General features: G+C 43.0%; 1 long non-coding RNA gene across 1 annotated transcript in view; it reads left to right on the forward strand.

The window, feature by feature from the left end:
• The first annotated feature begins 1,176 nt into the window (after positions 1-1,176).
• The window catches only part of LOC307176882, a 129,728-nt gene continuing 103,089 nt past the window's right edge, over positions 1,177-27,815 (forward strand). Inside the window, exons 1-2 of the long non-coding RNA XR_013824929.1 lie at positions 1,177-2,299; positions 13,876-14,068. This is a non-coding gene — a long non-coding RNA (uncharacterized lncRNA). The remainder of the gene's footprint in view (positions 2,300-13,875; positions 14,069-27,815) is intronic.

Here is a 27,815-nt window from a genome sequence, read left to right on the forward strand (position 1 = left end):
CATCACTTTAAATATGTCCTGCCAGTCCCTTCTGGCTTGCAGAGTTTCTGCTGAAAGATCAGCTGTTAACCTTATGGGGATTCCCTTGTGTGTTATTTGTTGTTTTTCCCTTGCTGCTTTTAATATGTTTTCTTTGTGTTTAATTTTTGACAGTTTGATTAATATGTGTCTTGGCATATTTCTCCTTGGATTTATCCTGTATGGGACTCTCTGTGCTTCCTGGACTTGATTAACTATTTCCTTTCCCATATTAGGGAATTTTTCAACTATAATCTCTTCAAATATTTTCTCAGTCCCTTTCTTTTTCTCTTCTTCTTCTGGAACCCCTATGATTCGAATGTTGGTGCGTTTGATGTTGTCCCAGAGGTCTCTGAGACTGTCCTCAGTTCTTTTTATTCTTTTTTGTTTATTCTGCTCTGCAGTAGTTATTTCCACTATTTTATCTTCCAGGTCACTTATCCGTTCTTCTGCCTCAGTTATTCTGCTATTGATCCCATCTAGAGTATTTTTAATTTCATTTATTGTGTTGTTCATCGTTGTTTGTTTCATCTTTAGTTCTTCTAGGTCCTTGTTAAATGTTTCTTGCATTTTGTCTATTCTATTTCCAAGATTTTGGATCATCTTTACTATCATTATTCTGAATTCTTTTTCAGGTAGACTGCCTATTTCCTCTTCATTTGTTAGGTCTGGTGGGTTTTTATCTTGCTCCTTCATCTGCTGTGTTCTTCTGTCTTCTCATTTTGCTTATCTTACTGTGTTTGGGGTCTCCTTTTTGCAGGCTGCAGGTTCGTAGTTCCCATTGTTTTTGGTGTCTGTCCTCAGTGGCTAAGGTTGGTTCATTGGGTTGTGTAGGCTTCCTGGTGGAGGGGTCTAGTGCCTGTGTTCTGGTGGATGAGGCTGGATCTTGTCTTTCTGGTGGGTAGGTCCACGTCTGGTGGTGTGTTCTGGGGTGTCTGTGGACTTCTTATTATTCTAGGCAGCCTCTCTGCTAATGGGTGGGGTTGCGTTCCTGTCTTGCTAGTTGTTTGGCATAGGATGTCCAGCACTGTAGATTGATGGTCGTTGAGTGAAGCTGGGTGTTGGTGTTGAGATAGAGATCTCTGGGAGATTTTTGCCGTTTGATATTATGTGGAGCTGGGAGGTCTCTTGTGGACCAGTGTTCTAAAGTTGGCTCTCCCTCCTCAGAGGCACAGCACTGACTCCTGGCTGCAGCACCAAGAGCCTTTCATCCACATGGCTCAGAAGAAAAGGGAGAAAAAGTAGAAAGAAAGAATTAGGAGAAGAAAGAAAGAAAGAAAGGAAGGAAGGAAGGAAGGAAGGAAGAAAGAAAGAAAGAAGAAAGAAAGAAAGAAAGAAACGAGGGAGGGAGGGAGGGAGGAAGGAAGGAAGGAGGGAAGGAAGGAAAAAAAGAATGAAAGAAGATATAGTAAAATAAAATAAGATAATATATAATAAAGTTATTAAAGTAAAAGATAATTATTAGGAGAAAAAAGAAAAGAAAAACATTTTAAAAAAAGAAAAGAAAAAGAAAAAACGGACGGATAGAACAGGACAAATGGTGGAAGCAAAGCTATACAGACAAAATCTCACACGGAAGCATACACATACACACTCACAAAAAGAGGAAAAGGGGAAAAAAATCATAAATCTTGCTCTCAAAGTCCATCTCGTTAATTTGGGAGGATTTGTTGTCTATTCATGTATTCCACAGATGCAGGGTATAAGTTGATTGTGGAGCTTTAATCCGCTGCTTCCGAGGCTGCTGGGAGAGATTTCCCTTTTCTCTTCTTTGTTTTCACAGCTACCAGGTGCTCAGCTTTGGATTTGGCCCCGCCTCTGCGTGTAGGTCGCCGAAGGGCGTCTGTTTTTCGCTCAGACAGGACAGGGTTAAAGGAGCCGCTGACTCGGAGGCTCTGGCTCACTCAGGCCGGGGGAGGGAGGGGCACATAGTGCGGGGCGGGCCTAAGGCGTCAGAGGTGGCGTGACGTTGCGGCAGAGGCCGGCGTGACGTAGCGCCGGCGTGACGTTGCACGAGCCTGAGACGCGCCGTGCGTTCTCCTGGAGGAGTTGACCCTGGATCGCGTGACGCTGGCAGTCGCGAGCTGCACAGGCTCCCCGGAAGTGGGTGTGGAGAGTGACCTATGCTCGCACACAGGGTTCCTGGTGGCGGCAGCAGCAGCCTTAGCGTCTCATGCCCGTCTCTGGGGTCAGTGCTGTTAGCCGCGGCTCGTGCCCGTTTCTGGAGCTCCTTTAAGTCGCGCTCTCAATCCCCTCTCCTCGCGCACCAGGAAACAAAGAGGTAAGAAAATGTCTCTTGCCTCTTCGGCAGGTCCAGACTTTTTCCCGGACTCCCTCCCGGTTAGCCGTGGTGCACTAATCCCCTGCAGGCTGTGTTCACGCCGCCAACCCCAGTCCTCTCCCGGCACTCCGACCGAAGCCCGAGCCTCAGCTCCCAGCCCCGCCCGCCCCGGCGGAGGAGCAGACAAGCCTCTCGGGCTGGTGAGTGCTGGTCGGCACCGATCCTATGTGTGGGAATCTCCCCGCTTTGCCTTCCGCACCCCTGTGGCTGTGCTCTCCTCCGCGGCCCCGAAGCTTCCCCCCTCCGCCACCCGCAGTCTCCGCCCGCGAAGGGGCTTCCTAGTGTGTGGAAATCTTTCATCCTGCACGGCTCCCTCCCACTGGTGCAGGTACTGTCCCTATCCTTTTGTCTCTGTTTATTCTGTTTTCTTTTGCCCTACCCAGGTATGTGTGTGGGGGGGTTTCTTGCCTTTTGGGAGGTCTGAGGTCTTCTGCCAGCGTTCAGTAGGTGCTCTGTAGGAGTTGTTCCACATGTATTTCTGGTGTATCTGTGGGCAGGAAGGTGATCTCTGCGTCTTACTCTTCCGCCATCTTCCCCAGGGCCCAATTTTTTTTTTTTCCTTCGGTACGCGGGCCTCTCACTGTTGTGGCCTCTCCCGCCGCGGAGCACAGGCTCCGGACGCGCAGGCTCAGCGGCCATGGCTCCCGGGCCCAGCGGCTCCGCGGCATGTGGGATCTTCCCGGACCGGGGCACAAACCGTGTCCCCTGAATCGGCAGGCGGACTCTCAACCACTGCGCCACCAGGGAAGCCCCCCAGGGCCCAATTTTTAAGCTTAGTTTTTAAAACCAATTTGTGTGAACATGTTTGACTTTCTGTATGACTTATTTGAGGAAATTGATTTTATAATTTGCTCTTATGAATTTGGTTTCTAAGCAATTCATTACTCCTTTCTTGGACCTGTGATCTGATGGTATCTCTGTCTGCTTTGGGGGAGTGTTTCATCGATTCTGAGGGCCAGGAGGAGACTTTGACACGTCAGCCAGGCTAGTGGGGCACCAGCCTCTGGGCTTGGGGCTGGGCAGGGACCACTCCTGTGCTCTCTGTTGGAATCTGTAGCTTTCATTAGTCGGAGAGGAAGCACGGGAACGCTAGAGTTATTAGGAAAAGCAGATGGTTTCCCTTGTCCCCTTGAGGGCTGCAGCTGCTTCATCTCGTCAGCCGGATACAAAGGACACAAGTCAGCGACACAAGGAAATATATTTTACTAAGGGGAGAGAGGCAGTCACCAGTTGTGTTGCCTCCTGTGCTTTTGCCTTGTGGCTAAGCTCAAGGTGCCACCTCTTTTGTAATTCTGCTGCAGACAGTCCTGGCTGACCCTCAGCAGGGAGAGCAGGGGTGTGGTCATCTCAGAAAGAAGGTTCTGATGGGGGTGGGAGGTGGAGGGTGGTGACGACAAGGGGACCCAGGGAGTGTGGCCCAGCGGGGCTGCAGGGAGCTGCTGAGTGGAAGCGTGCACGCACATGAATTGGGTTCCCATCGTGGAAAGGCATTGTTGTAGGTGTGGAGGACACAGGTGGGTGGCAGGTGGTCCGCACATGTGCGAGATTCTTCTTGTGGAAATCGGAATAATCATGTGGGTGGCGCTGTAAGGGAGAGTCCCTGTCTGGGGGAGTGAGAGAAAGCTGTGAGCAGAGGTATCCTCTGCTGTGAGCATTCCTGTCGGAGCTCTAAGGACATGCAAAGGCTCGAAGTCCTGGGCATCCAAAATGTATTTGTGAAGTGCAGTGGCAACCTGGTGTGACTTCAGTGTAAGGTGTATCGGAGGGAGGGGTTGGGAAAGGAAGTGGAAATGTGGGTTGGGGTCAGAGAGTACAGAATCTTCTGTGAGTGCTCGTAGGTGTGCATTCTATCTGAAAGGAGTGGGAAACGTTTAAGCAGGGTTGGCACCATCAAATACCTGTTTGAAGAAGCTAACTCCGGTGACGTTGGAGGACAGATTGAAACTGGAGAGAGGCTGGGGGCACGGAGAATTATAAAGGTGTGTGGATGATCGATGCTGAGGGCCTGAACTAGACCATGGTGTTGAGTCGATGTACTGGATTTGAGATAAAATGATGAGTTAGAAGCGACGGGGCTTAGAAAATGGGACCAAAAAAGGAGAGGCTGACTCTGAAGTCTTGAACTTGGGGAACTGGGAGATGCTCCTGGCATGAACAAAAGGAAGGAATTGGGCTGGATTAGCATGAAGACGTGATGCCCATTTATGGAGACCATACTCCACCTCAACCCAGATACAAAGACAGGTCAGCTTCCGGGATCTGAGCCTCCCCTGCTGTGACCACTATGTTAGAGCCACAGAAGACATCAGTCTTTTCTGTGCAATGGGTAGGAGGACATTGTCCAGCAAGGGCTAGTTTTTGTTGTTTTTTCCAATGGAAACTTAGGTTTTAGAGTAAGTTTAGATTTACAGAAAATTGAGAAGAAAATACACCGATTTTCCAGATACAGATGATGGTTCCACTTAGGATTTTTCAACTTAACGATGGTGCAAAAACAATACACATTCAGTAGAAACCATACTTTGAATTTTGAATTTTGAAGTTTGATCTTTTCCCAGGCTAGCGACATGCGATCCAACCCTCTCTCATGATGCTGGGCAGCGGTAGTGAGCCCTGGATCGCAGTCAGCCACGCGATCACGCGGGTCAACAACCAATACGCTTACAACCGTTCTGCACCCAGCCAGCCATTCCGATTTTCCCTTTCAGTACAGTGTTCACTAAATTACATGAGATATTGAACACTTTATTATAAAGTAGGCTTTGTGTTAGATGATTTTGCCCAACTGTAGGCTAATGGAAGTGTTCTGAGCACGTTTAAGGTAGGCTAGGCTCACCTGTGATGTTTGGTAGGTTAGACGCGTTAAATACATTTTTCACTTACAATGTTTTCAACTGAGGAGGGGTTTGTTGGGATGTAACCCCATTGTGAGTCGAGGAAGATCTGACTCGTCGCCTGGTTTCTCCTATTATTAACACCTTAGATTACTGTGATACCTTTGTTCCAATGAATGAACCAGTGTTAATGCATTAGTATTACTAAAGTCCATAGTTTATTCAGATTGCCTCAGTTTTTAAAAAAAATCTAATGTCCTTTTTCTGTGCCAGGATCTCACCCAGGACACCACATCATATTTAGTTGTCATGTCTCCTTAGACTCCTCGTGGTTGTGACAGTTTCTCAGGCGTTCCTTATAATTGACGACCTTGAGAGTGTTGAGGAGTATTCATCAAGTGCTCATTCCTCAGGATTTGTATGATGTTTTTCTCATGGTTAGACGGGGTTTATGGATTTGGGGAAGATCAGAGAAGTGAAGCACTATTCCCATCACATCACAGCAAGGGTACATACCATCAACATGACTTACAGCTGTTGACGTTGACCTTGATTACCTGGCTGTGGTGGTGATTGTCAGGTTTCTCCCTTTCCGTATTGTACTCTTCGGAAGGCAGTCACCACGTGCAGCCCATAGTTAAGGAGCGGGGAGTTATGCTCTATTTTTTGAGGGAGGAATATTTACATAAATTATTTGGAATTCTTCTGCACAAGATATTTGTCTCTTCTCCCCCGTTATTAATTTATTCAATGGTTTATTTTATGTCTGTAAGGTTGCATGAATATTTATTTTATAATTTGGGTTATAACCCAGTAGCATTGATACTTTATTCATTTTGTTGCTGGGATTGCTTTAACTTTGCCCACTGGGGGCTCTTTCAGTTGCTCCAGTGAGGGGTACTTGTGAGGGGTACTTGTAAGGACCATGTTGTGCTGTGCTCTGTGCCAGCAAGAGGGCTGGGAGGCCTGTCACAGGACAGCAGAGGTTGCGAGGTCCCAGAGTCCTGAATGCACAGCAGGGGACTTTGGGTAACTCCATGCAGCAACTGAAAGGTCCTCTACATTCTTAAGTACAAGAGTGACATGACGAATAGTGTGTTGGAAGGTTACTTTGGAAGCTTTATGAATTGCATAGTTTCATTTGTTCATTCATTTAACAAACGCTTATGGAAATTATTCTGCCACCTGCTGGGGAGCGAGGGTGGATCATGATGAGGAAAGAATACTAACATTTACGGAGCACCTACCTGCCTGGTACCTGGTTCTTTACACACTGGATTTCATTAGATTCTCACAGCAACCCAATGAGATAGATACTCTTTTCAATATTTTACAGATAAGAACACTGTCTTCAGAGAGGTTAAGTAACTGGTTTAAGGCCACACAGCTGGTAAGTGGCAAAGCTGAGATTTGAACAGAGATCTGTCTCATTCCACATGAGGTTAGTTAAGAAAGTCACCGATTTTTTGCTACTTCTTTCATTGAGAAGTAGAGTTTAATTTGCCTTCCCTGGAATCTGGACTAGTGGTTTCGACTTTATTCGATTTATCTGAATTGAGCAGAAGTGACATTCTGGAATTTACAAGGCTAGATCAAAAGAATCCTAAAGCTTTCTCCCTGGCCTCTTAGAAAGCATGTTTTTGCAGAAGCCAGCTGCCACGTGGCAAGCCCAGCACTACCCTGAGTCTGCCATGCTGTGAGGTGGCCAGAGCAAACCACAAGGACAGGTCTGCCCAGTTCCCACTTGTTCCAGCCACGTTAGTCCAGGCACCAGAAAGGTGAGCGAGAGTGCCTTCTGATGATTCCAGGCCCAGCCAGCACCTGACTGCAATTGCATGAGCGACCCTGAGGAAGAACCACCCAGCTGAGCCCAGTGAACCCTCAGAACCATGAGAGAAAATAATACCTAGTTGTTTTAACCCACAGCGTTATGGGGTAATTTGCAGCAATGTGTAACTGGAACACCAGCAAACACAGGTGTTCTTTCTCTGTGCTGTCTACCTTCCACAGTGACAGGGTTCCTCCACTGAGGCAAAGAGCATAGGAGACCATTACATTAAAGTATTGAGGACACTGTAGGGGCCTGACTGGAGCTGGGTGCTTGTGGACAAGCAGAGGCAGAGCTGGCAACCACCTTAAGAGAAGAGCTTGCGTTAGAATGTAAAGTAGAATTGCATTAGCGCTCGTTGACGGGAAAGAGAATGAGTTCGTTATCAGATAGTCTTGAGTTGCAATTCTACTTTCTCACTTCCAAGATGTCTGACTTTGGGCAAATTACTTTAACTCTCTAAGCCTCAACTTCCTTGTCTTTAAAGTTCAGATGATCTGATGACAATAATATCAGATGCAATGAGGTAACAACAGGTGTTCAATAAATGTGTTCCTGTAGTTTTCTAAGCATATCTGTTTTATAGCACCTGTTCTGCTGCATTCGAATTGTTTATTTTCTAGCCTGTCTCCCAAATAGACTTTGAAATTTCTTAGGGAAACAAGATTATATTATATATTTTTGTATTCTTGGTGGCCAGCAGAGTAAAGAGAGTGGATGTTCAAATAATTGTGGAATGAAAGAAGGGATTGATATCATCGTGGCTGAGGAATGAAAGAAGGATGACTTGCCTCTCTGGTTAGGAAGCCAGAAGTAACATTGGTTAACAGGGGGAGAGCGACGCTGAACAAATCACGAACCAAGTAAATAAGTAATTATTAACTGAAATAAATCCTGTGAAGAGAACATACAATGATAGAATGCCTGAGTTTTTTTGGGGAAACACCGGCAAACGCCTGTTATCTCTTATAGCTTGTCCGAATAACTAAGTTCTGGCCGACAGGATATGAACAGAACTGACTTTTACCGTTTCTGGAGCGTGTCCTGAAGAGAAATCTTTCCTCTGGCCCTTTCCTATTTCCTGCTGGAAGATGATGAGAACTGAAATGGCAGCCTTGGACCTCAAGATGGAAGCTGCATTTTGAAGATGACAGAATCTCCTTATAGCTTTGAACTAATGTGACAGAGAAAATGAACTCCCACCTTGTTTCAGCTGTTGTTTCTTTGGATCTCTTTGTTATTGCAGCTGAAAGAATGCGGGGGAACTCTGAAAGAGGTAAGAGGGGAGCCCAATTTAAACGGGAGTGGAGGGGCAAGGAAATCGTCTCCAGCGAGGCAGTCTCTACGAAGTGGGATGATGAAAGAGAGTGCTCAGGGCGGAAGGAACAGCATGTATGCTGTCCCCAAAGTGGGAAAGGACTTGATACATCTGAAGAACAGAATGAATGAATGAGAAGCCTAGGAGAGAGTCTGGAAGTCAAGATCACAGTGATCTTGAAATAGGAAGTCTCCAAAGTGTTTTAAGTACTGAGGTAATACTGCCTGATTTCTTTTTTTTTCTTTTTTTTTTTTTTTTTTTTTGGTGGTACGTGGGCCTCTCACTGCTGTGGCCTCTCCCGTTGCAGAGCACAGGCTTCGGACGCGCAGGCTTAGCGGCCATGGCTCACGGGCACAGCTGCTCCGCGGCATGTGGGATCTACCCGGACCGGGGCACGAACCCGCGTCCCCTGCATCGGCAGGCGGACTCTCAACCACTGCGCCACCAGGGAAGCCCCTGGCCTGCATTTCTTTTTCCAAAAGGTCCCTCTGACTCTGTTGGAGGGTTTGAGTGATGGAGGAGGTCACTTAACCTCAGCCGCAGATGATGGCAACCAGTACTAGGGGTAGGGCTGGGGGTGGAGAGAAGTGATGGTTTTGAGTAATATTTTGAAGGTAGAATTACCAGGTCTCTTTGAAGTGCAAGATGTATGTCACTGAGAGGAAACATGCCTTCAAGATGATCCCCAAATTTTGAGAAGGAGGAGACTGGAGGAAGAAAAGTAGTGGCAGAGGAAGGCCAAATGTTTGGTTTCTTTTGAATGTGGTATGTTGGAAAGAGACAGAAAAATCAAATCCCATCATTCATTGCCAGTTATCAGCCGTGTGTAACTGGGAATGTTACCATTTTACAAATAAGAAAATAAGGTTTAGAGGTTAAGAAACATAAACTCAGCATTTTGAACTTAAAATCCATGGAGGTAACATGACTTAGTAGAAGGACCATGGGCTGTGGAGACAGATGCTCAGTTATATTGCTTCCTTATTGGGTGACCTTGACAAAGTCACTTAAATTCTTAGAACCTCAGCCTTCTCATGCAAAAAAAAAAACACCAAAAAACCAAAGATTTGTCATAGGGATTGAAAATGATAACTTTTTATAAAACACCTAGAAAGGTGTGTGGCATACTAAGCGTACGCACGCTCTCGTACAGATAGCATCTAAATCTAAAATTGCTCCAAGTGGTTTGCAGTTGAAACTTATACTGGGTGTTCAATTTGTGTAGTGATCAGATCATTTAGTCCCATATATATATTTTTAAAGAAGATGTTGGGGGTAGGAGTTTATTAATTAATTAATTAATTTTTGCTGTGTTGAGTCTTTGTTTCTGTGCGAGGGCTTTCTCTAGTTGTGGCAGGCGGGAGCCACTCTTCATCGCGGTGCACGGGCCTCTCACTGTCGCGGCCTCTCTTGTTGCGGAGCACAGGCTCCAGACGCGCAGGCTCAGTAATTGTGGCTCACGCGCTTAGTTGCTACGCGGCATGTGGGATCCTCCTAGACCAGGGCTCGAACCCGTGTCCCCTGCATTAGCAGGCAGATTCACAACCACTGCGCCACCAGGGAAGCCCCCTAGTCCTATATTTTTATACAAAAAGTCAGAAAGAGAGGAGGCTGAAAGACAAATCCAGGGCACTTTGCCTGGACCACTATATTCATGTAATGACCCTTTGAATGCTCAGACTGAGGTGAGTCCCTAAAGGACGTTGAACTTGGACTTTGTGAATCATTGCTTAACGTATTCTGTTTTGCACTTTTCTAGAAGGTAAACGTGACCTCCCGGGAAGGTGATTATCACGCTCTAATAGATCGGAATCCAACTTCTACAGATGTCATCACTTTTTAGATTTTTCATTTATAGTAACTCCACCCAGCCTCTTGGCATCTGGGAACATTTATTCAGTGGTCTGCGCCTAAAGCAAGAATACTACTTTCAGAGTAAAACGACTGAATAATTAACAAGGGTACCTTCTCAAGGTGAAATTTGGCCAAGGTGTTAGCATTGGTACTCAGCAAAATGCCTAAGGTATATCATAGGTGTTTGATGAAGGTACTTGATCATCACTGTGAGTTTAAAATTCATTCAGTGACCTGGAAATTCTGACGGTTTCTAAAAAAGATTTTTTTTTTGGTCACCTCAGGGTGTGTTGGATTGTGCATAATGGATTCCCTCTATAGAATTACCCACAGGCAATGTCCTCCATTGACAGGGGAGGTGGGGCTGGACCCTGAGTTAGCTGGACATATATTTGGAGCTTGGTGAGAGAGCCTGTCCCCTTGGCACTTCAGGAAGTTGAGGGGATAGTGTATAGCTTAGATTGAAATTTTCAGAAGCTCAACACAAGGAAGGTGGCGTGGTGGGAATTTGCCTGTCTGGTGTGTAATTTGATCCGACTGGGAAACAAGGGTTTGCCTTTAACAGAGTTTTGTCTCTATCAGGTTACTATAATGAGTTCCCTCAACATCTCCTTAGGCATCATTCTTGCACCTGTTGATGGGGGGGGTTGAGTTTTTCAATAGACCACGCACCACTTCTACGTCTCATTTCTCGTGTTGGGTTTCAGCAATTCTCACGCAGAAACACTGATATTCTATACCCATAACTATGCATCGTTACTGGAGGAGTGAGACACAAGGAGCAAAAAACTGTTTGCTCTTAGTTACTTTAAGTTTTTTAGAAGAGTAGCTGAACAAATTGAGAGAAATGGGAAGGAAACTAAATTGTACTGAAGAGAAATGCTGTTCTTTTATCCTTTGGACTTTTTTTTTGCACAAGTGGCTCATCCGTAGGTTGAAATAATTATGAAACTTGGAATTTATCCAGTTCTGTAGTGGGTAATTACAAAATTGCTCTGTTTAATTATGCGGTATTTTATAGGAGGGCATTTTTAACCTTTGTCACTAGCGCCAAATGGAAGGAGACACAGCTCTTCATAATAAGTATCATAATTCTAACTGCATCTAAGGTTTACTTAGAAGCGATTCATTTTTAAAGACACGCTCTAATTTGTGTAATTTTTTTTAGTAGGTAAAAACTGCTGAAGTGAATTGTTTTGTGGTAACAAAAGTAAAACAAGAATAACTGCTTGTTAATAGTCTGCTCCACTACTCAAATATCCCGAGTCCATCTCTGGTGAACATAGACACAGCGGGTTCATTTCTGAAACATGAAGCAAAGCTTATATAATCAAGTGGCTCATTAGAGAAGATCAGAGGATTTCAAAGTACACTTTAAAGACTAGAACTAATGTCCTGTATTTAAAGAGGAGATCAAAGTTGACACCATGTCCAGAAGATCTTTTGCAAAACAGCACTCTTCTGTGTTATTATCAGAAGTGACTTTCGCTGACCTTCACTGTAAATCTATGTAGGTACTAATGACAGGTTAAACAGTTAAACCACCACATTTATTCATTCAACATGATTATTGAGTGACTTACGTGCAAGGCAATGTAAATCCAATGCTGCCTATAGTGTCTTTTTCAATTCTTTTGTCTTTAAAATGCAACTACTAAGGTAGCACTCTCAAAAAAAAGTGTCATAATATCTTGTATGTTATGTCTTGGGGGTGGGGTAGTTTAAAAGAATTAATAGAAGTAGAAAATATATCAACATTTATAAAAGTTTAAAAATATGAATTTAACTCAGTTCAAACATTTTTGAATACCTCATACATAAGGTACAGGGCTCAACAGAGTGGGTTCTACCATGAAGAGTAAGACATGGTCTCTGTCCTTGAAAAGCCTTTGGACCAATGGGCGAGAGAATATATACAGGTGGATGACATTGCAGGAGCCGTAAGAAAGGGGCAGACAGGTGCTCTGTGGACACAGAGGTGAGGCATTCCTCTGTTCAGGGCCTTAAGGAAGGAGTTGGAGTCAGACCATGATGAGTAGGTTTTGAAGCATGTATTATGAAGGAAGAGCCTTTTCCCTGGACAACACTGTGGATGAAAGCTGGAGGTTGGGGTAGTGTGATGAGTGTTTACTGAACAGAAAGCATTTCAGTTGAGCTGGTGCTCAGTGATGCCTGAGGGTCATCACTTCATCAGCGGAGGAAGAGTGGAACAATGAGCCGGGAAGTTTAAACGAGCTGAAAGGGTGTTATTATAGGTATTGGCTCACACGCTCATGGGGGCTGAGAAGTCCCGCGACGTGCCGTCTGCAAGTTGGAGAATGAGGAAAGCTGGTGGTGTGAGTCTCAGTCCTAGTCTGCCTGGGACCTTGACGAATTGGGTGATGCCCCCCCGTACCGGTGTGGATAATCTTTCCCCAGTCTACTGATTCAAACGTTCATCTTTTCCAGAAACACCCTCACAAGCACACCCAGAAATAGTGTTTCACCAGCTATCTGGGTATCCCTTAGTGCAGTCAAGTTGACCCATAAGATGAACCATCGCAGAGAGTAAAGTCCCGAGTTGACAGTCCTGCTTATTAGCCATGTGAATCTGGATGTCACTTACCATTCAGAATCTTAGTTTTCTCATTTCTAAAAGGATATCAAATTAATTTCGGTCTGCATTGTCAGAATAAATAGCTTACACCACAAAGATAAACCTGGAAATCTCAGTGATTTTAAAGCAATGAAAATCGAGTGTCTCCTAACATCCCAGTCCATTTGGTTTTGGGGGGTGGCGGTGAGGCAGTGTGGGGTAGGGGATGACTTTCAGGCACTCCATCCTGGGATGCTGTCATCCTTAACCTATGACCCCCAAGTTTGCCACAGAAGGGAAGAGAGAGGAAGAGAGTGTGGGAGATCTCTTAGGGACCAGGCCTATACAAAACCCAAATCTGTTCACATTCCATTGGCCAGAACTCGTCACATGGCTCCACCTAGATATTTGGAGCTTAGAAATCAAGTCTTTTGTGTGCCAAGGGGAAAAAGGAAATGTTTGGGGGGAACACACAACAGTGCTCTGTGAATCTCCATTGTTGTCATGGAGTTAGTATACGTGAAAAGGCTCGGGTAATGTACATGAAATGCTATATGCAAAAGGGCTGGTGTCATGTAAATCACTCCTTGATATGTTTGTTTTTTAAGACTGCAAAGATAGATTGGGGCCAAGACAGTGAGGTCCCTAAATTATTGTCAGTTAAGGAATTTATAGTTTACTCCATGGGTTATGGGGTGGAACTAAAAGCTTTTGAAGAGGGGGGTTACTTAAACAAATTTGTGCATTGGAAAGATTGAACAGCTGTCTTTGGGCTGTAGATTTTGGGAAAACTGTAGACAGTAGTCTCTTTCAGTTGTTGAGGAGCTATAGGGCCTGGACTAGGGCAGAACAGAGGTAACGTAAGGGGAGGGAGAAGCCTGCCAGTGGACTGTGGCATTTTATTTGTCTTTGTACCTGTGGTGTCTTCCACAGAACCTGTGCTGTAATATATGTTAAATAAACATTTCTGAATGAATCAATCAAGACTCGAATGGATGAGTTAACGAATTTCATTCTATAGAACGGTTAGTTTTGTATATGACTGTCTTCTCATATAGATAATAAATTCATTGAGGCTGGGAATCCTTTGTTTTCATCTTTCTGTAGGAAAGGTCTCGATGTGAGTCTAATAAGCACTAACAATTAAGGGATGTGTGTGGCAGAGAGTCCTCATACGTGAAATTGATGAAGAGACTTTGCAGCTGAGGATTATCCTGGCTACACCAAGACGTAACAAAGAAACGAAGGAACAAAGCCCATGAACCCAGGAGACCTGGAAGTTACTCAGATATAAGGACAGGTAAGTCACCTGTGTGGTTTCAAATCTTTTATTGATTTCACCATAAATTTCTGACTTCTCTGCATGACATTTAACATGACAGAATTTTACTTTGCTAAAATCCAGAGGATTTATGAAATAAGCACTACTTGCTATAAGAAGCCCAAAGAGCCCAAATAAATGAATATTGTAAAACTGTCAAATAGTTTACTAAAGAAAAACTATAATGACAAACGTGTTTGCTTTTCAATTTAAATGAAACATCTGTATAAGCAGAATATTGTCTATGTTTACTACATTGCTTTGTTTAACTCTCATTTTTTATAGACTCAGGATTTCAGTAATTTCATCATTGCTTCTGACAAACCATTTAAACATTTCTTTTACATTTCTCTGTTTTTCTAATGAACTTTTATATCCATTTGAATTAACTGGATTGGTGATAGAGCAGTTCATAGAAATCAACAAATGTACTTAAAATTGTATGATATAGTTATCATATCAATTTCAAGGTGAAAAATTTATTTATGGATTCAATAAATATTGACTGGAGGTCTTCCATATGATAGTTCTACACTAGGGGTGAGGGATTCAGGCGTGACTTTACAGACAGAAGAAAGCCAGCAAATTGAATCTTTGCTCTTCAATAGATCGAAGCTGATGATGACAGAATCTTCCAAATATTTTTGGTCAAGAGAGCTTTTCATTGTGGGAAATACCGATTTTACCTACAACTTTAAGGAAATGATATTTACCTTTATATTGTGGTGTGTGCTTGGAACAATGATTAATCCATTATTTCGGCTGTAAAATGTCTAAAAATCAGAGGGCTATCAACTTTGTCTTCGTAGAGGGCTATCTACTTGGTTTTCTAATCCTCTTAGTTTTAGAGTTGAAAGAACTTGCATAGGTGTTTTCAAAACGGATGTATATGATACAGATACACACATATAATACACACAGTATTTTATATATATTGTATATTTTTCACAGTAAAATAATGTAAGTATACTATGCTCTATTTTCAACGACCTAGAAACTCTTAAGTGCATTCTTTGGCAAAGTATATAGCGTCTGAATTGTACGGGGTAGATCACAACTTGCTGTGTTCGGTTGTGATATATTGACATATACTATATATATTTAGTACTATGTGAATTGATCTTGGAACAGGTTAATTAACTCGAGCGATTAATAGAATGATTTGTTAATTTGTAGGTCATTAGAGCAGAGAACAGATGCACATCAGCCTTTATGAAATTTTAATTTTTTTAGGTCATGAGGGTTTAGGACCACAGAATCCTAACCCCATGGACACATTTTAAAAGAAAATTTGACCAAAGATTAATTTTATTCAATTATAATTTTTGTGTGTTTGCTTATAAGGCTATAGTGATTTTTAAATGGATTAGACAAACATTACTCATATCAGCAGGAAGAGAAAAATCATTCTGGGAAATGTTTAATTGGCGTTCCCTAAACAAAGGACATCTGATCAGATTAGCTTGGGCTAGGCTGTGTGATAAGTCTTCCCTTTGGTTATTCAAAATATGTATTACCATGTTAAAGTATTGGGGATGCTTCAGTGGAAAAAAAAACTATTGAACTTTGCTTGCAGTTAACAAACTAACTTAATTGTGCAAGGAAAGTCTGTTTTTCTTGGAACACCAATTAACACTACACAGAACAGTTTTTCTTTAACATCAGTTTAGGAAGTACTGTGTTAGCTAATTCAAAGACTGTGCTTAATATTATAAAAAATTTCAACTTGAAATGAACCCTAAGCCCAAACTGAATGCATTGATTTAGTTTCATGACTGTGTGTAAAACCCTTGATGATAATCTGGCCAACCTGCTCTACCTGGGTTTTCCTAAATGCGTTGTATGTTATGCTTTCTTGCTTGTCCATGGTGCCCTTCACTTTGTCTTCTAGAATGTCCTTGAGGTTAAATTACACGAAGCCTGCCTGTCTTAGCTCAAGTGGGTGTCAGGACCCACAAAATAGTTCTACGACCCCTTCTAAATGTCGAGAACTGTGAAGGTTCCTAGATTTTACCCTTTCAGGCTAACATTTCAGCCCAGTGCAGTGTCGTGGATGCTGGGAGAAGACACGACACTCCTGGGTAAGAGACAGAGGACTTTACTACTCCCCGCAGAGCAAGCAGCACGAGCTCCATGCCTGTGTCAGCTCCTTTTGTCCCCAAAGTCACAGGGATGGCACAGAGCGGCCTGGACGCTGCACATGGACTGGGTTTGCTTCACAGCTGAGGAACCCTGAGCTTAGGAAACCCCAGTCTTTTGTAATAAATGGACTGTAAGGAAACTTGCCTGATTTTTGCCCAGGAGGGAGACAAGATTTTTATTATTCTGCACAATGAGCATTTTTTAAACTTTTTATTTTATATTGGAGTAGAGCCAATTAACAATGTTGTGATAGTTTCAGGTGAACAGCAAAGTGACCCAGCCATATATACACATGTACCCATTCTTCCCCGAACTCCCCTCCCACCCAGGCTGCCACATAACATTGAGCAAAGTTCCCTGTGCTGTACAGTAGGTCCTCATTGGTTATCCATTTAAAATATATTAGTGTGTACGTGTCAATCCCAAACTCCCTAACTATCCCTTTCCCCCATCTTTCTGCCACTGGTAACCATAATTTTGTTTTCTATGTCTGTGGGTCTGTTTCTGTTTTGTATGTAAGTTCATTTGTACCATTTCTTTTTAGATTCCGCATATAAGCGATATCATATGATATTTCTCCTTCTCTGGCTAACTTACTTCACTCAGTATGACAGTCTCTAGGTCCATCCATGTTGCTGCAAATGGCATTATTTCATTCTTTTTAATGGCTGAGTAATATTCCATCATATATATATATATATATATATATATATATATATATATATGTATATATATATACACCACACCTTCTTTATCCATTCCTCTGTCGATGGACATTTAGGTGGCTTCCATGTCTTGGCTATGGTAAATAGTGCTGCTGTGAACATTGAGGTGCATGTATCCTTTTAGACCATGCTTTCCTCCAGATGCATGCCCAGGAGTGGGATTGCAGGGTCATATGGTAGTTCTATTTTTAATTTTTTAAGGAACCTCCATACTGTTCTCCGTAGTGGCTGCACCAATGTACATTCCCATAAACAGTGTAGGAGGGTCCCCTTCTCTTCACACCCTCTCCAGCATTTATTGTTTGTGGATTTTTTGATGATGGCCATTTTTACTAGTGTGAGGTGATATCTCATTGTAGTTTTGATTTGCATTTCTCTAATAATTAGCAATGGTGAACATCTTTCATGTGCAAAACATTTCTTCCCCGTGTTCTAGCAGAAGACACCATTTCTATCTTCTGAGGCTGTTGTTAGCTGTACAAACATTCCTGAAAGAAGAAAAGGCTGTCAGCACCTCTATGCAGAAGATGTGCAGAAATGAGAAAGACCCAGGCAGTGTTGTCTCCCGGCACTAAAACCCATGTCACCAGTTGTGTGCTGTTCCTTGAATTCCTGTAACAACCTGTATGTTCTATGATCACAGCACTTCTTGAATTGCTCTAAGCCTTGCTTGTCTGGAGAGGCCGTGTCCTTACTAACATATTTACCATATCCAGCTGGGTACCAGGTACAGAGTAGACATTTGGCAAAGTTTATGAGATATAGGCTTTAAAGATTTTTTACTATCCTTTAAATATTTTCTGGATTGGTTTTCAAGTTTATTGCCCCAACTACCCTGGGAGGAGGGACAGAAGGTCTCAAATGGCTTTAATCACTGGGGGGAAGTTTTCCTTTAATAGGAAAGTGCTAGCAGCTGCAGCAGATAGCTTAGCAATCAATGGCTGTGAAGATAGAGAAGGGCCAGAGCAGCTGGAGTGCTAGTGGCCAAGCAACAAGAGTGTTAAGATGGTGGTGGCAATGAACCACATGTCAGGGACAGAGCCACAATCCCCAACAGCAGATGTGTAAGACTTTAGGCCATGCAGCATCTGGATAGGATTTTAAAAGATGTTTAGGAGGTTTCTGGTCACAAAAATGGAAAGGAGAAATAGAATAGCATGTGAGAGACAGAAATGTATGTTTGGGGAGCACCCAAGTAATTATATATACTTTCAGTTTATAATAACTTAATTGTATATACATATTTTAAGTAAATTTATATATATAAAGAGATGAAGAGTTGGGGGAGATTCGACCAGACTACTGCCCATCAGGTCAAGAATCCAGTGAAGGCTCATCTTGTGTTCCCCCAGTGACCCCAGAGTGATCCCATGTTTGATCTGGTCTCTCACTTATTTCTCCCCCCACCCCCAATAAACACAGATCTAAGAGAACACTGGCTCATCAGTGATGGATTGAAAGCTGAGCTATTTTGCCAGGTGGTTTTCAAAAGTAAACACTCTGCAGATTTCAAGAAACTTTTTTCTCTTTGTAAATGCTTCTTGAGGTAAATAGTTTCCAGAAATGGAGGTGGGGGAATGGCATTGATCAGAGAGGTGGGAGTTGTTTTTCCTTTCAGGAGTTCTGGAGTGGTTATCATCTATTTGGCTTTTGTCCCATATCTTGCCTTGAATGGCCATTGCCTTATCGACTCTTTGCTGGTATCATTTGTGTACATTTTCAGGTGCCTCATTAAACATTTCTGGGCGGCTGACATCCTTTGTCAATACAGACTTTTATTATTGAGTACCCACAGATAATTTGGTAATGTTTTAGGGGCTTGGGTTTAGTACTGGAAATGCTCCCATGATCTCCTTATCCAATCAAAGGAGAATAAGTGCAAGAATCATGAGTATGCGCTGGGAACGAGAGTTGGTTTATACGATTCTTTGTGTTGATTCTGGAATAATCAGTTGATTTAAGCAGACAGTATGGGTCTTCATTGCCTGGAACCCAGTGCACTAGAAAAGAAACAGCATAGTGAGTGAGAGAGAGAGAGAGAGAGAGAGAGAGAGAGAGAGAGAGAGAGAGAGAGAGAGTGTGTGTGTGTGTGTGTGTGTGTGTGTGTATTAGTCTGTCGGTTTGTGTTTTACCAATAGAGTACACTTAATAGAACTTCACTGTACTCGTATGTTCTTATTTTCATTACCAAACATCCTTCCATTTTTGTTTTGTTCTCTTTATCTCAACTTAAATTAAGAGAAAGCAAGAGAGTTTGAGATAATGTTCAGTTAATGTCTACATCTTGAAACATACTTCACTTTTCTCTGGCTGTCTAATGATTAGGTTACAGTAATTACATTCAGGCGTTTTTGAGCCAGAGATAGAAGTGAGCTGTGTGTTTAGTTGCAGGCTGTCTGTATTACTTTGCAGTCTTCTTCAATATATTCTAACTGCAGTCACTTTCGTCTAATGGTAAGTCACAGAAAACCAATAACATCCTCAAGAAAAGGGTTAATGACATTTCCTTCTCCTCTGGGGCCCTTAAGATTTTGCTGAATCTCTTTCCAGGACTGGTTAAATCCTATTAATGTCAAAGTAAAAGCAGAATATGCTGCACCCGTCGGCACTCACCCTGTCACTGGTCATGGGTGATGGCAAGTACCTTATTTCCTTCTAGAACTCATCTGAGCAGCTTTGAAATCTAGTCCCATCAAATCCTGGATTTAACCAAAGGAGGGATGTCCCTGTCAACGCTGCCCAGTGAATAATCAAATCCAACCTGCAATTGTTCAGGTTGCCAAATATTTCTGTGGTTGAGTCATGGGGACATTTTCCCCCTTTGAATTAAAATGGGGAGTAGGGGTGGGCAAATAAAGCCAGACAGAGAGACAGAGACAGAGAGAGTGAGTGAGTGCAGGAATTCTTTACAAGTACAAATTTTATAGGTAAGATACCTCCCTCCATTCCTGCCAAGAAAACAAAAGGGCAATACCTGGACAAAGGAGGAGCTGTATCTTTCCAAAAGGTTTTGAGAATAAATAAAACATATACTTCACTCCATTCCTTTTCCTGTTTTATTAATTGCCCTAGAGCAACGCTTCTCAAAATTTTATGAGCACAGAAATTACCTGGGGATGTTGTTAAGCAGTAGCTTCTTGTTCAGTAAGTCTGGGATGAGGCCTGAGATTGTGCATTTCTAACAACTCCTAGGTGATACTGATGCCCTGGGCCACACTTGGTGTAAAAGCCAGAGCAGGAGTTCTCAAAGTGTGGTCTCTTGACCAGCAGCATCACCTAGAAACTTGTTAGAAATGGGAATTCTGGGGGCCCAGCTCAGACTGACTACAGTGGGTAGAATGCTCCCCCCAAGATGTCTACCCTCTTATCCAAGGATCCTGTGAATGTATTACATACAAAAGGAAGTTTGCAGATGTAATTAAGGTTTATGGACTTTTAAGATAGGGAGATGATTCTGGATTATCCAGGGGGCCCAGTCTAATCACAATGCGTCCGTAAAAGTAGAGAACTTTCTCTGGCTGGAGTCAGAGAGATGCAGCAGAAGGGAAACTTACAGAGATTCAAAGCATGAGAGAGACTGGCCTTGCTGGAAGGGGCCACACGGAAAGCATGGGAAGGAGTGCAGGCCGCCCCTACAGGCCAAGCTTGGCCCTTGACTGAGAGGCAGCAAGGAAAGGGGGACCTCAGTCCTACAACCACAAGGAACTGAATTAGGCCAACAACCTGAATGAGAGCAGAAGCCGATTCTTCCCCAGAGGCTCCAGGAAGGAAGGCAGCCCTGTCAGCCCCTTTGATTTCAGCCCCAGGAGACTCTAAGCAGAGGACCCACTTGAGCTGTGCTGTATCTGAACTTCTGACCCACAGAACGGTGAGATAACGCAATTGTGTTTTGAAGCTACCCAGTTTGTGATGATTTGTTACAGCAGCAGTAGGAAACTAACACACTGACTGAATCAGAAGCTCTGAGTGGGGGCCCACGATCTGCTTTAACAAGCTCTGCAGTCATTCTGATGCAGGGTGTGGAAAGATCATTCTCTAGAACATGCACAGAGCCCAACATAAATGGGGTTCTGCCACGTAACAGCTGTTGCCGCACTGCCCAGTCTCACTAACATCCCTAATCTTTCATTTTCTCCTTTGAAACATGGGGTTAATAAAACAGTGTTGATGTGAGAAATTTGATCTAAGTCTCTGGTAGAATATTTCACAGTTCTTATCATAGTAGGTCCTCAAATGTTACCTCCTTTCCTTCCTTCCATTTCCTCCCATGGACACAACTAAATGCAAACAGTACTGATGATTCTGATGTCAGCTTTCTGAGGCTTAGGGCTTGGAACTTGACCTTGATTGTCATTGTGTAAATATGATCTGGAAAGGAAAAACAAAATCACAGGAAGGAGATGCAGGTCTAAGATGCAGTTGCCCTGCTCAGCTTCATTGCTACTCTTCAAAAAAGAGAACAATGAAGATGTTTCCCTTGTTTTTAGAAAAAACAATTCTGCACTATGTAAGTCTAGATATAGAACATTTGGTTCTAAACATGACCCTCTGATCATGGCACTAGAGTAAGTCAGTTCTTTACATCAATGCAGTCTTTGTAGTGGGATCACAACTGCACAATATGTTTATATTCTGTACATTCTCAATGCAGTGTACTAATTTGCTAGTCTGCCAGAGTGCTCTGATGCTCATTAATTTTAAAAGTTTCAAGTATATATATATATATATATATATATTTTCATTTGTGTCCACCCCTGAGCAGGAAATATTTGCTGATTCTTCCTCCTTTCTCCACTCTGCATGGTGAGCTGCTTCCTTGGATGATTACACGTTCTTCTCCGTGATCGCTACAGCTCTGTCTTTCTGACCATCCATCACTGTGTGATGAAATTTGTTGATTGGGTTTATTTTGCAAATGATGCAGTTTGCAAAGTTCCAGGTTCATAGTCATTTTCCACTGCTGTCTAGAGAAGACTAAAACTCTCAACCAATCAACATTTCTAGATTAATTTTTCCCTCTCTGAGAAATAAAAAAAAGTCAATTAAGAGTTAAACTAGGCTTCCTGGCTTATGTATTTATTAATCAATCAACCTTCCGCATAATACTAATGTTTGTGGTACAATGTCCACATACCTATTTCTGTGTCTGCCAGCTTGAAAACAGTGCTGTGCTGAAGCAAGATTCTATCTGCTGTGAACATTTTTATAATGAGCTGCAGCCCTGGAAACATTGAAACCAATTTAAAAAGTGACCTGAATAATTTCTCAGAGAAAATTAACTGGGTGAAAGATCATGAATAAGAAGTAAATATATATTTAAATAGCATCAAGATGGCATTATTCTTTACTGTGCAGCTTTTGGTTTTACTCACATAAAACTGCATCTGGGTAATTTGGGGAGGCATTGGGGGATTCCATGACTTCCTTTAAATATACTTAGAGCTCAAATCCCACATCCACATCACATTTCCTATTGTTATGTGTGCTAAATGCTCTTAGTGCCCAGAGAATGATGCTAAATCTCCTTTTGTGTTTCACCTGTTGATTTTCTCCAACAATGGGGTGTACAACAGAGGTTAGTTTACCTAAAGTGTGGTCTTCAGACCGGAAGCATCAACTTCACCTGGATTCTAACATCACTTGTTAGAACGGCTGAATCTCAGCTTGCAGATCTTCTGAATCAGAATCTGCATTTGAACAAAATCCTAGGCAATTTGTTTGTACCTTAGAAGGTGGGAACTGCTGGAGCAAAAAAGGGTCTGGGAGGTGGGATGTGGGGACCATGGAGTGTCAAGGACGGAGGTGGTGCAAGACAGTATTGGACAGAAGTGTGCTTCTCACCTGCTTGTTGTCAAGGCCTGGAGCGTTTGGGAAGAGTCTGCTGTGCTCTTTTTATCCTGGTGTTTGGTAGGATGCTAAATGGTTGAGTAGGTTTGGGGGTATAGTTTATAATTATGCGCTCACAGAGCAGATCTATGTGGCTTGCAGTCCACTTTCTAACGTAGCGTCTTTGAAATTTTAGCATGACTTTTTTTTTTTTTTTTTTTCCTTCTGCGGTACGCGGGCCTCTCACTGTTGTGGCCTCTCCTGTTGCGGAGCACAGGCTCTGGACGCGCAGGCTCAGCGGCCATGGCTCACGGGCCCAGCCGCTCTGCGGCATGTGGGATCCTCCCGGACCGGGGCACGAACCCGTGTCCCCTGCATCGGCAGGCGGACTCTCAACCACTGCGCCACCAGGGAAGCCCTAGCATGACTTTTGATGAGAAGCAGCGTGGATAATGGAAAGGCTAAGGGTTTTGTGGCTACCCAGAACTAGGTTTTAACACTAACCCTGATAATATTATTGATCGTGTCGATAGTTTCGGTATGTGTAAAATAGGCAAAATAGTAGTGCTGTCACTGATGGATTACATGAGATGATGCACGGGAAGCTCGAAGTTCGGTGACCAGAAACAAGTAGGCTTCTAACAAATATGTCTTTGCTTCTCCTTTTCTACTGACCATTCATTGGTCCACTGCATCCCTATTGTCACTGAGATATAAATATATGTATACAGCTCTATCTATCCATGTATCTATCCATCCAACCATCTATCTGTCCACCATCTGTTTATCTATCCTTGTTCTTTTCTTTCTACCTATCTTTTCCTTCTGTCTTCTGGTATCAGTAATTACTTTCTGACTTAGCATCTGGCATGCCCCCTCCAGCATCTCTGCTCCCTTTCCCACCTTGGCAAGTGAAGACATGGGGGTGAGTCAGGTCCTTGGGAAGAAGTGCTCCAAACAGCTGAGCTTGCAAGTTATTGATTGCTGTTGTAGTCTACATAACAAGCATTATGTGTGAGTTATGTCCTGCTTCATGGGCCACTAGTTTCTTTTCTCCAGAAGGTGCCTGGCATTTCCCAGAGTCCAGAATTCCTTCTCACCTGTTCTTAGGGGTCCGCTGGCCAAGTGAGATGGGCTTCGATCTGGATTAGATGTTGCCATGCACATTTCTCTCCCAGCCTGTTCCCCATTCCCTACGTACTTCTGTAACAGTGCCGGGTGATCCCATCAATATGTGTAAGGAAGGTGAAAGTCAGTTTAGGCTTCTGCTGGCATTTGGGTTCTGCCAGTACTAGACTCCCCACTTCCTGAGGGTGTGGGAGGAATGAGGTGATCGCACACCTTACGCCGTGTCCTTACAGGGAAGACTCTTGAACCCAGGCGCGTGCAGGTGATCCGTGGTAGGACCCTGGCATTGAGAGAACGAGATTTTGATACTGAAGCGGATCTTTCAGTATGAACTGGAATTATTCCCCGCTGAGCCAAACTGCTCATTTATCTTGGACCTGACAAAAATCTGCTCCGGCATATGGTTTCCCCTTGGATAGGAAAAAGAAAGTCATTTTAATTGCTAGTTAAGACTGCTGGGTTACTTTAATTTGCAGGCTCTTTATTAACTGTGATCTATTTCATTTAAAGGAGCTATAAATGAGGTTTGGTGTGAGCCTCCCAATTATTAAATTTCACAGGCACCGTTAAGAGACTTGAGGTCACCCTTTTTGAGACTCCGAGCCACTTATGTTTAAGAACGTAGCAGACTTGAAGTGTAAGCAGAGTTTGCACACACAGTAGGTTCTTAATAAATGTTTGAAAACTTGAAAAGGAGGATGTCTATATGCTCATTCCCCATTTTCTTTCTTACACTTGTTCCCACCGGTGGGTCAGGGCGTCATTTCTCCTCATTAAATCTCTCAAGTTGAAACATATGGCAACAGTTGCTTAAAATATCTGCTGCAGGGGTTGAAAGCTGTGTTACTTACAGTGAGTTCATCCAGCCAATTTCCTTATTCTAGTTTGATTTAGATGAAGGCAAGTAGGAGTAGTAACAGCTTCAAATGGTATACCTACTGTGCCACAGAGACCGAAGGGTGCGGTTTAGCCTGTGGGATGTAAGTTCTATTAAACTGTTTAAGAAAAGAGTGGATGTTGATGGAAAGAATATAATACTAGCATCTGTGAGACCTGTGTTCTTGTCCCAATTCTACTCATCCCTGACTTGTGACCTGGAGCAAGTCATCTCTCTCTCCAGGTCTCACTTATTTCACCTGCAAAACATAAGGCTAGAGATGAAAATCTAGTTCAGGTTCCAGAGTTCTCAGGCTCTGTTATTTCCTCTCACATCCCGGTCAGATCACAGAAACTGGATTCTTGTTTTGGTTTTACCTCCAACTTCTGGTTTAACTCGGGCCAGTTGTTCTGGGTCTTCATTTCCATATGTCGCTGTAATTTATGAGGGATATTCCTGGGCTTTAGCCTTTAAGTGGTTAGTTGAACACATTTTGAAAGAAATGCTGGGAATCTCAAATGTGGTGTATCTGTATGTTGCCTCGGTTACCAGAAGAGACAGAACACAGCTTAACCCCCTTGTGATGACTCAGAGAAGTTAGTTGAACAGGGACTTCCTGCTGAGTCATCTTGGTGTGTTTGTGCCCTTGGGGCTGTGGAGGTGCCTCAGCCTATCACCTCAATCAAGGACATGGGACTGTCATAGTGTTTAGTTTCTCTGTCTTGTCCCCCTTGCTGTCAACTGTCACTTCTTAAGCTGTTGGTTACCAGGGAAATACAGGTAACAAAACTTAAAATCAGTGACCTTAAATTTATACATTACACCAAACCCACAGCTTCTGCCTTGAGGGCGGCTCTCTTTCTTTTCCTTGAGAGTGAAGTGCATTTCATTTGCAACTTAAAGGCCTTAAGCTGCTTATTTGGTTGATGTTGGTGACCTGAATGTCTAGAGTTTGCCAGAAATCTAAGTAAAAGCTGTGGTGGGAGCAGGCATTTCTTATGTGTGGCCGTATGCAAATATGTATTCAGTAATAGATCATGTTCAATATAAAAAAGTAACATTTAAAAAATCTTTTAAATCCCATATAGCACATAGCACAGTGTCCTGTACATAGTAGACAGCTAGTAAGTTTTGTGAAAATGCAATCTGAACTCGATTGTGTGGGTTCCCAAGTCACATATATCTGATGGTCATTTAATTAAAAAAAACGTATTGTGAAGGGATTCTATCTATCTATCTATCTATCTGATCTCCTGAGATTTCTCAGGCCTCCCTGCGTTGTGGGTACAAATGGCAGCACTTTAACAGGAATGACCCAAATTTCACTCGTCCCAAGATGCTCATACAGGATTTTGAATACTTTGGAAAGTCCCCAGATGTGCTTATAAGCGTGTCTATTACTGCCGGATGCTAACACGACCCCTGGGCTTTAACACGGCGTTCTCTGGGTTTTGCTATGTTTGCAGATCGTAGCCCTGGGGTGACGGAAGCTGTGCTACATTTTACTGTGGAATAGGGACTGACTGCTGATCTTCTGTCTCACTCTTCCCCCACCTTGATCATCATCACCATCATCATTATTTTTGATAGGAGGAAGAGGAGTGTTTTCCTAAGCAGTGTGGTTTCAGTGAAACAGCTGCAGTTTCCCCTTGCCCCCTCTCCTCGCCCCATGACACTCTTTCCCTTTCTTCAAGCTGAGGACCTCCACCTGAGGGTTTCCTCTGGGCATGCGCATTCTGCCCACCTTCTCTTCCCTTTGATGAGGTCTCTGAGAGGCAGTTTCTTATGGACTCTTCCAAATAAGATCCTGATGAGCTCACTGTACCCATTCACTAGATGAGCCCAGATACCTGAGACTATCAGCTTAGGTCCCTGCTGGGGCCCCAAATTTATGGAGTCTGGAACATGCTGGATATTGTACACTTCATTTAGGAACCACCCAGGAGGGGATATATCCATAATATGGATTGCCTTTGATGATGCGGGCTTTGAGGGAGAGTTTGTGTATCATTCGGACCTTTATTTTATCTTTGCAGTATCATGTCATGGTGCCTGGCCATAGTGAGTTCATGCTTTTTAAACTCCTTCACCAATAGATGGGCGGAAACAGGGAGAGAAAGGAGCTTAGATATCATTTTAGCAAGGTGTATGGTGAAGGAAGAGGGTAAAATGGTTACATGAAATGAAACGTTTGAAATCAGTGGCAGGTCTCAATTATCCATCAGTTCCTCGATTCCTCTGAGTGTGGGGTTAACAACAGATGGAATCTCTATATGCTTGTATGTCCACATACACACTGGTTGCCAGGTAGAGCATGTTCTTTTCATTCCACCTGGAATATGGTAGAGAGATCAAAGGCTAACTCCTGTTGCTTTTTCATTCCTCAATAGTGGTTGAGAAACTATCTCTGTTATGTTCCACTTTGTAGAATAGACATCATAAAATTTCAAAAGTAAAGCTAAAATATTAGTGGAAAAGATCTATGTGAGTGTGTGGTATGTGAGTGTAAGTATGTGAGTGTGTTCTATTTTCTATAGCTGTCACCTGCTTTCCAAAGATGTTCTTAAAAGGTATAGACAAATCCAAGGGATTCCCCATGATACACTTAGCCTTGAGCCTTACTCACAATAACCTTTTCAAATCCAATAAACAGTAGCTCTATGACTATTTTATTATATGCTGTGATGCTCACAGTTGTAAGTTGTTACCCTGAACTTTGGCTCCTTTTTGGTTTTTGAAGTTATGACTCCATGAACTTGAAGTGATGGATATAGAGGAAGGCTGCTCTGGCCTGCTCTGGAATGATGCACCTTTGTACGTTGTCCTCACCAGAAGTACAAGATTATTCTACAAAATGAATGTAATTCTGTTGTAACTAGTAGAAAAGAAAAGGGAAGAGGAATCATATTTCAAATAAACATCTTTGGGTCCTCATAAAAACACTAGGTTTTGTGATGAAATGTTGGCTCCCTAAAAATGCCGCCCTGAAAACATCTGATTTTTATGGAGCTTTATCAGTCAATCAACC

The sequence above is a fragment of the Stenella coeruleoalba genome, assembly GCF_951394435.1.
Source record: "Stenella coeruleoalba genome assembly, chromosome: 18".
Taxonomy (NCBI): Eukaryota; Metazoa; Chordata; class Mammalia; order Artiodactyla; family Delphinidae; genus Stenella; species Stenella coeruleoalba.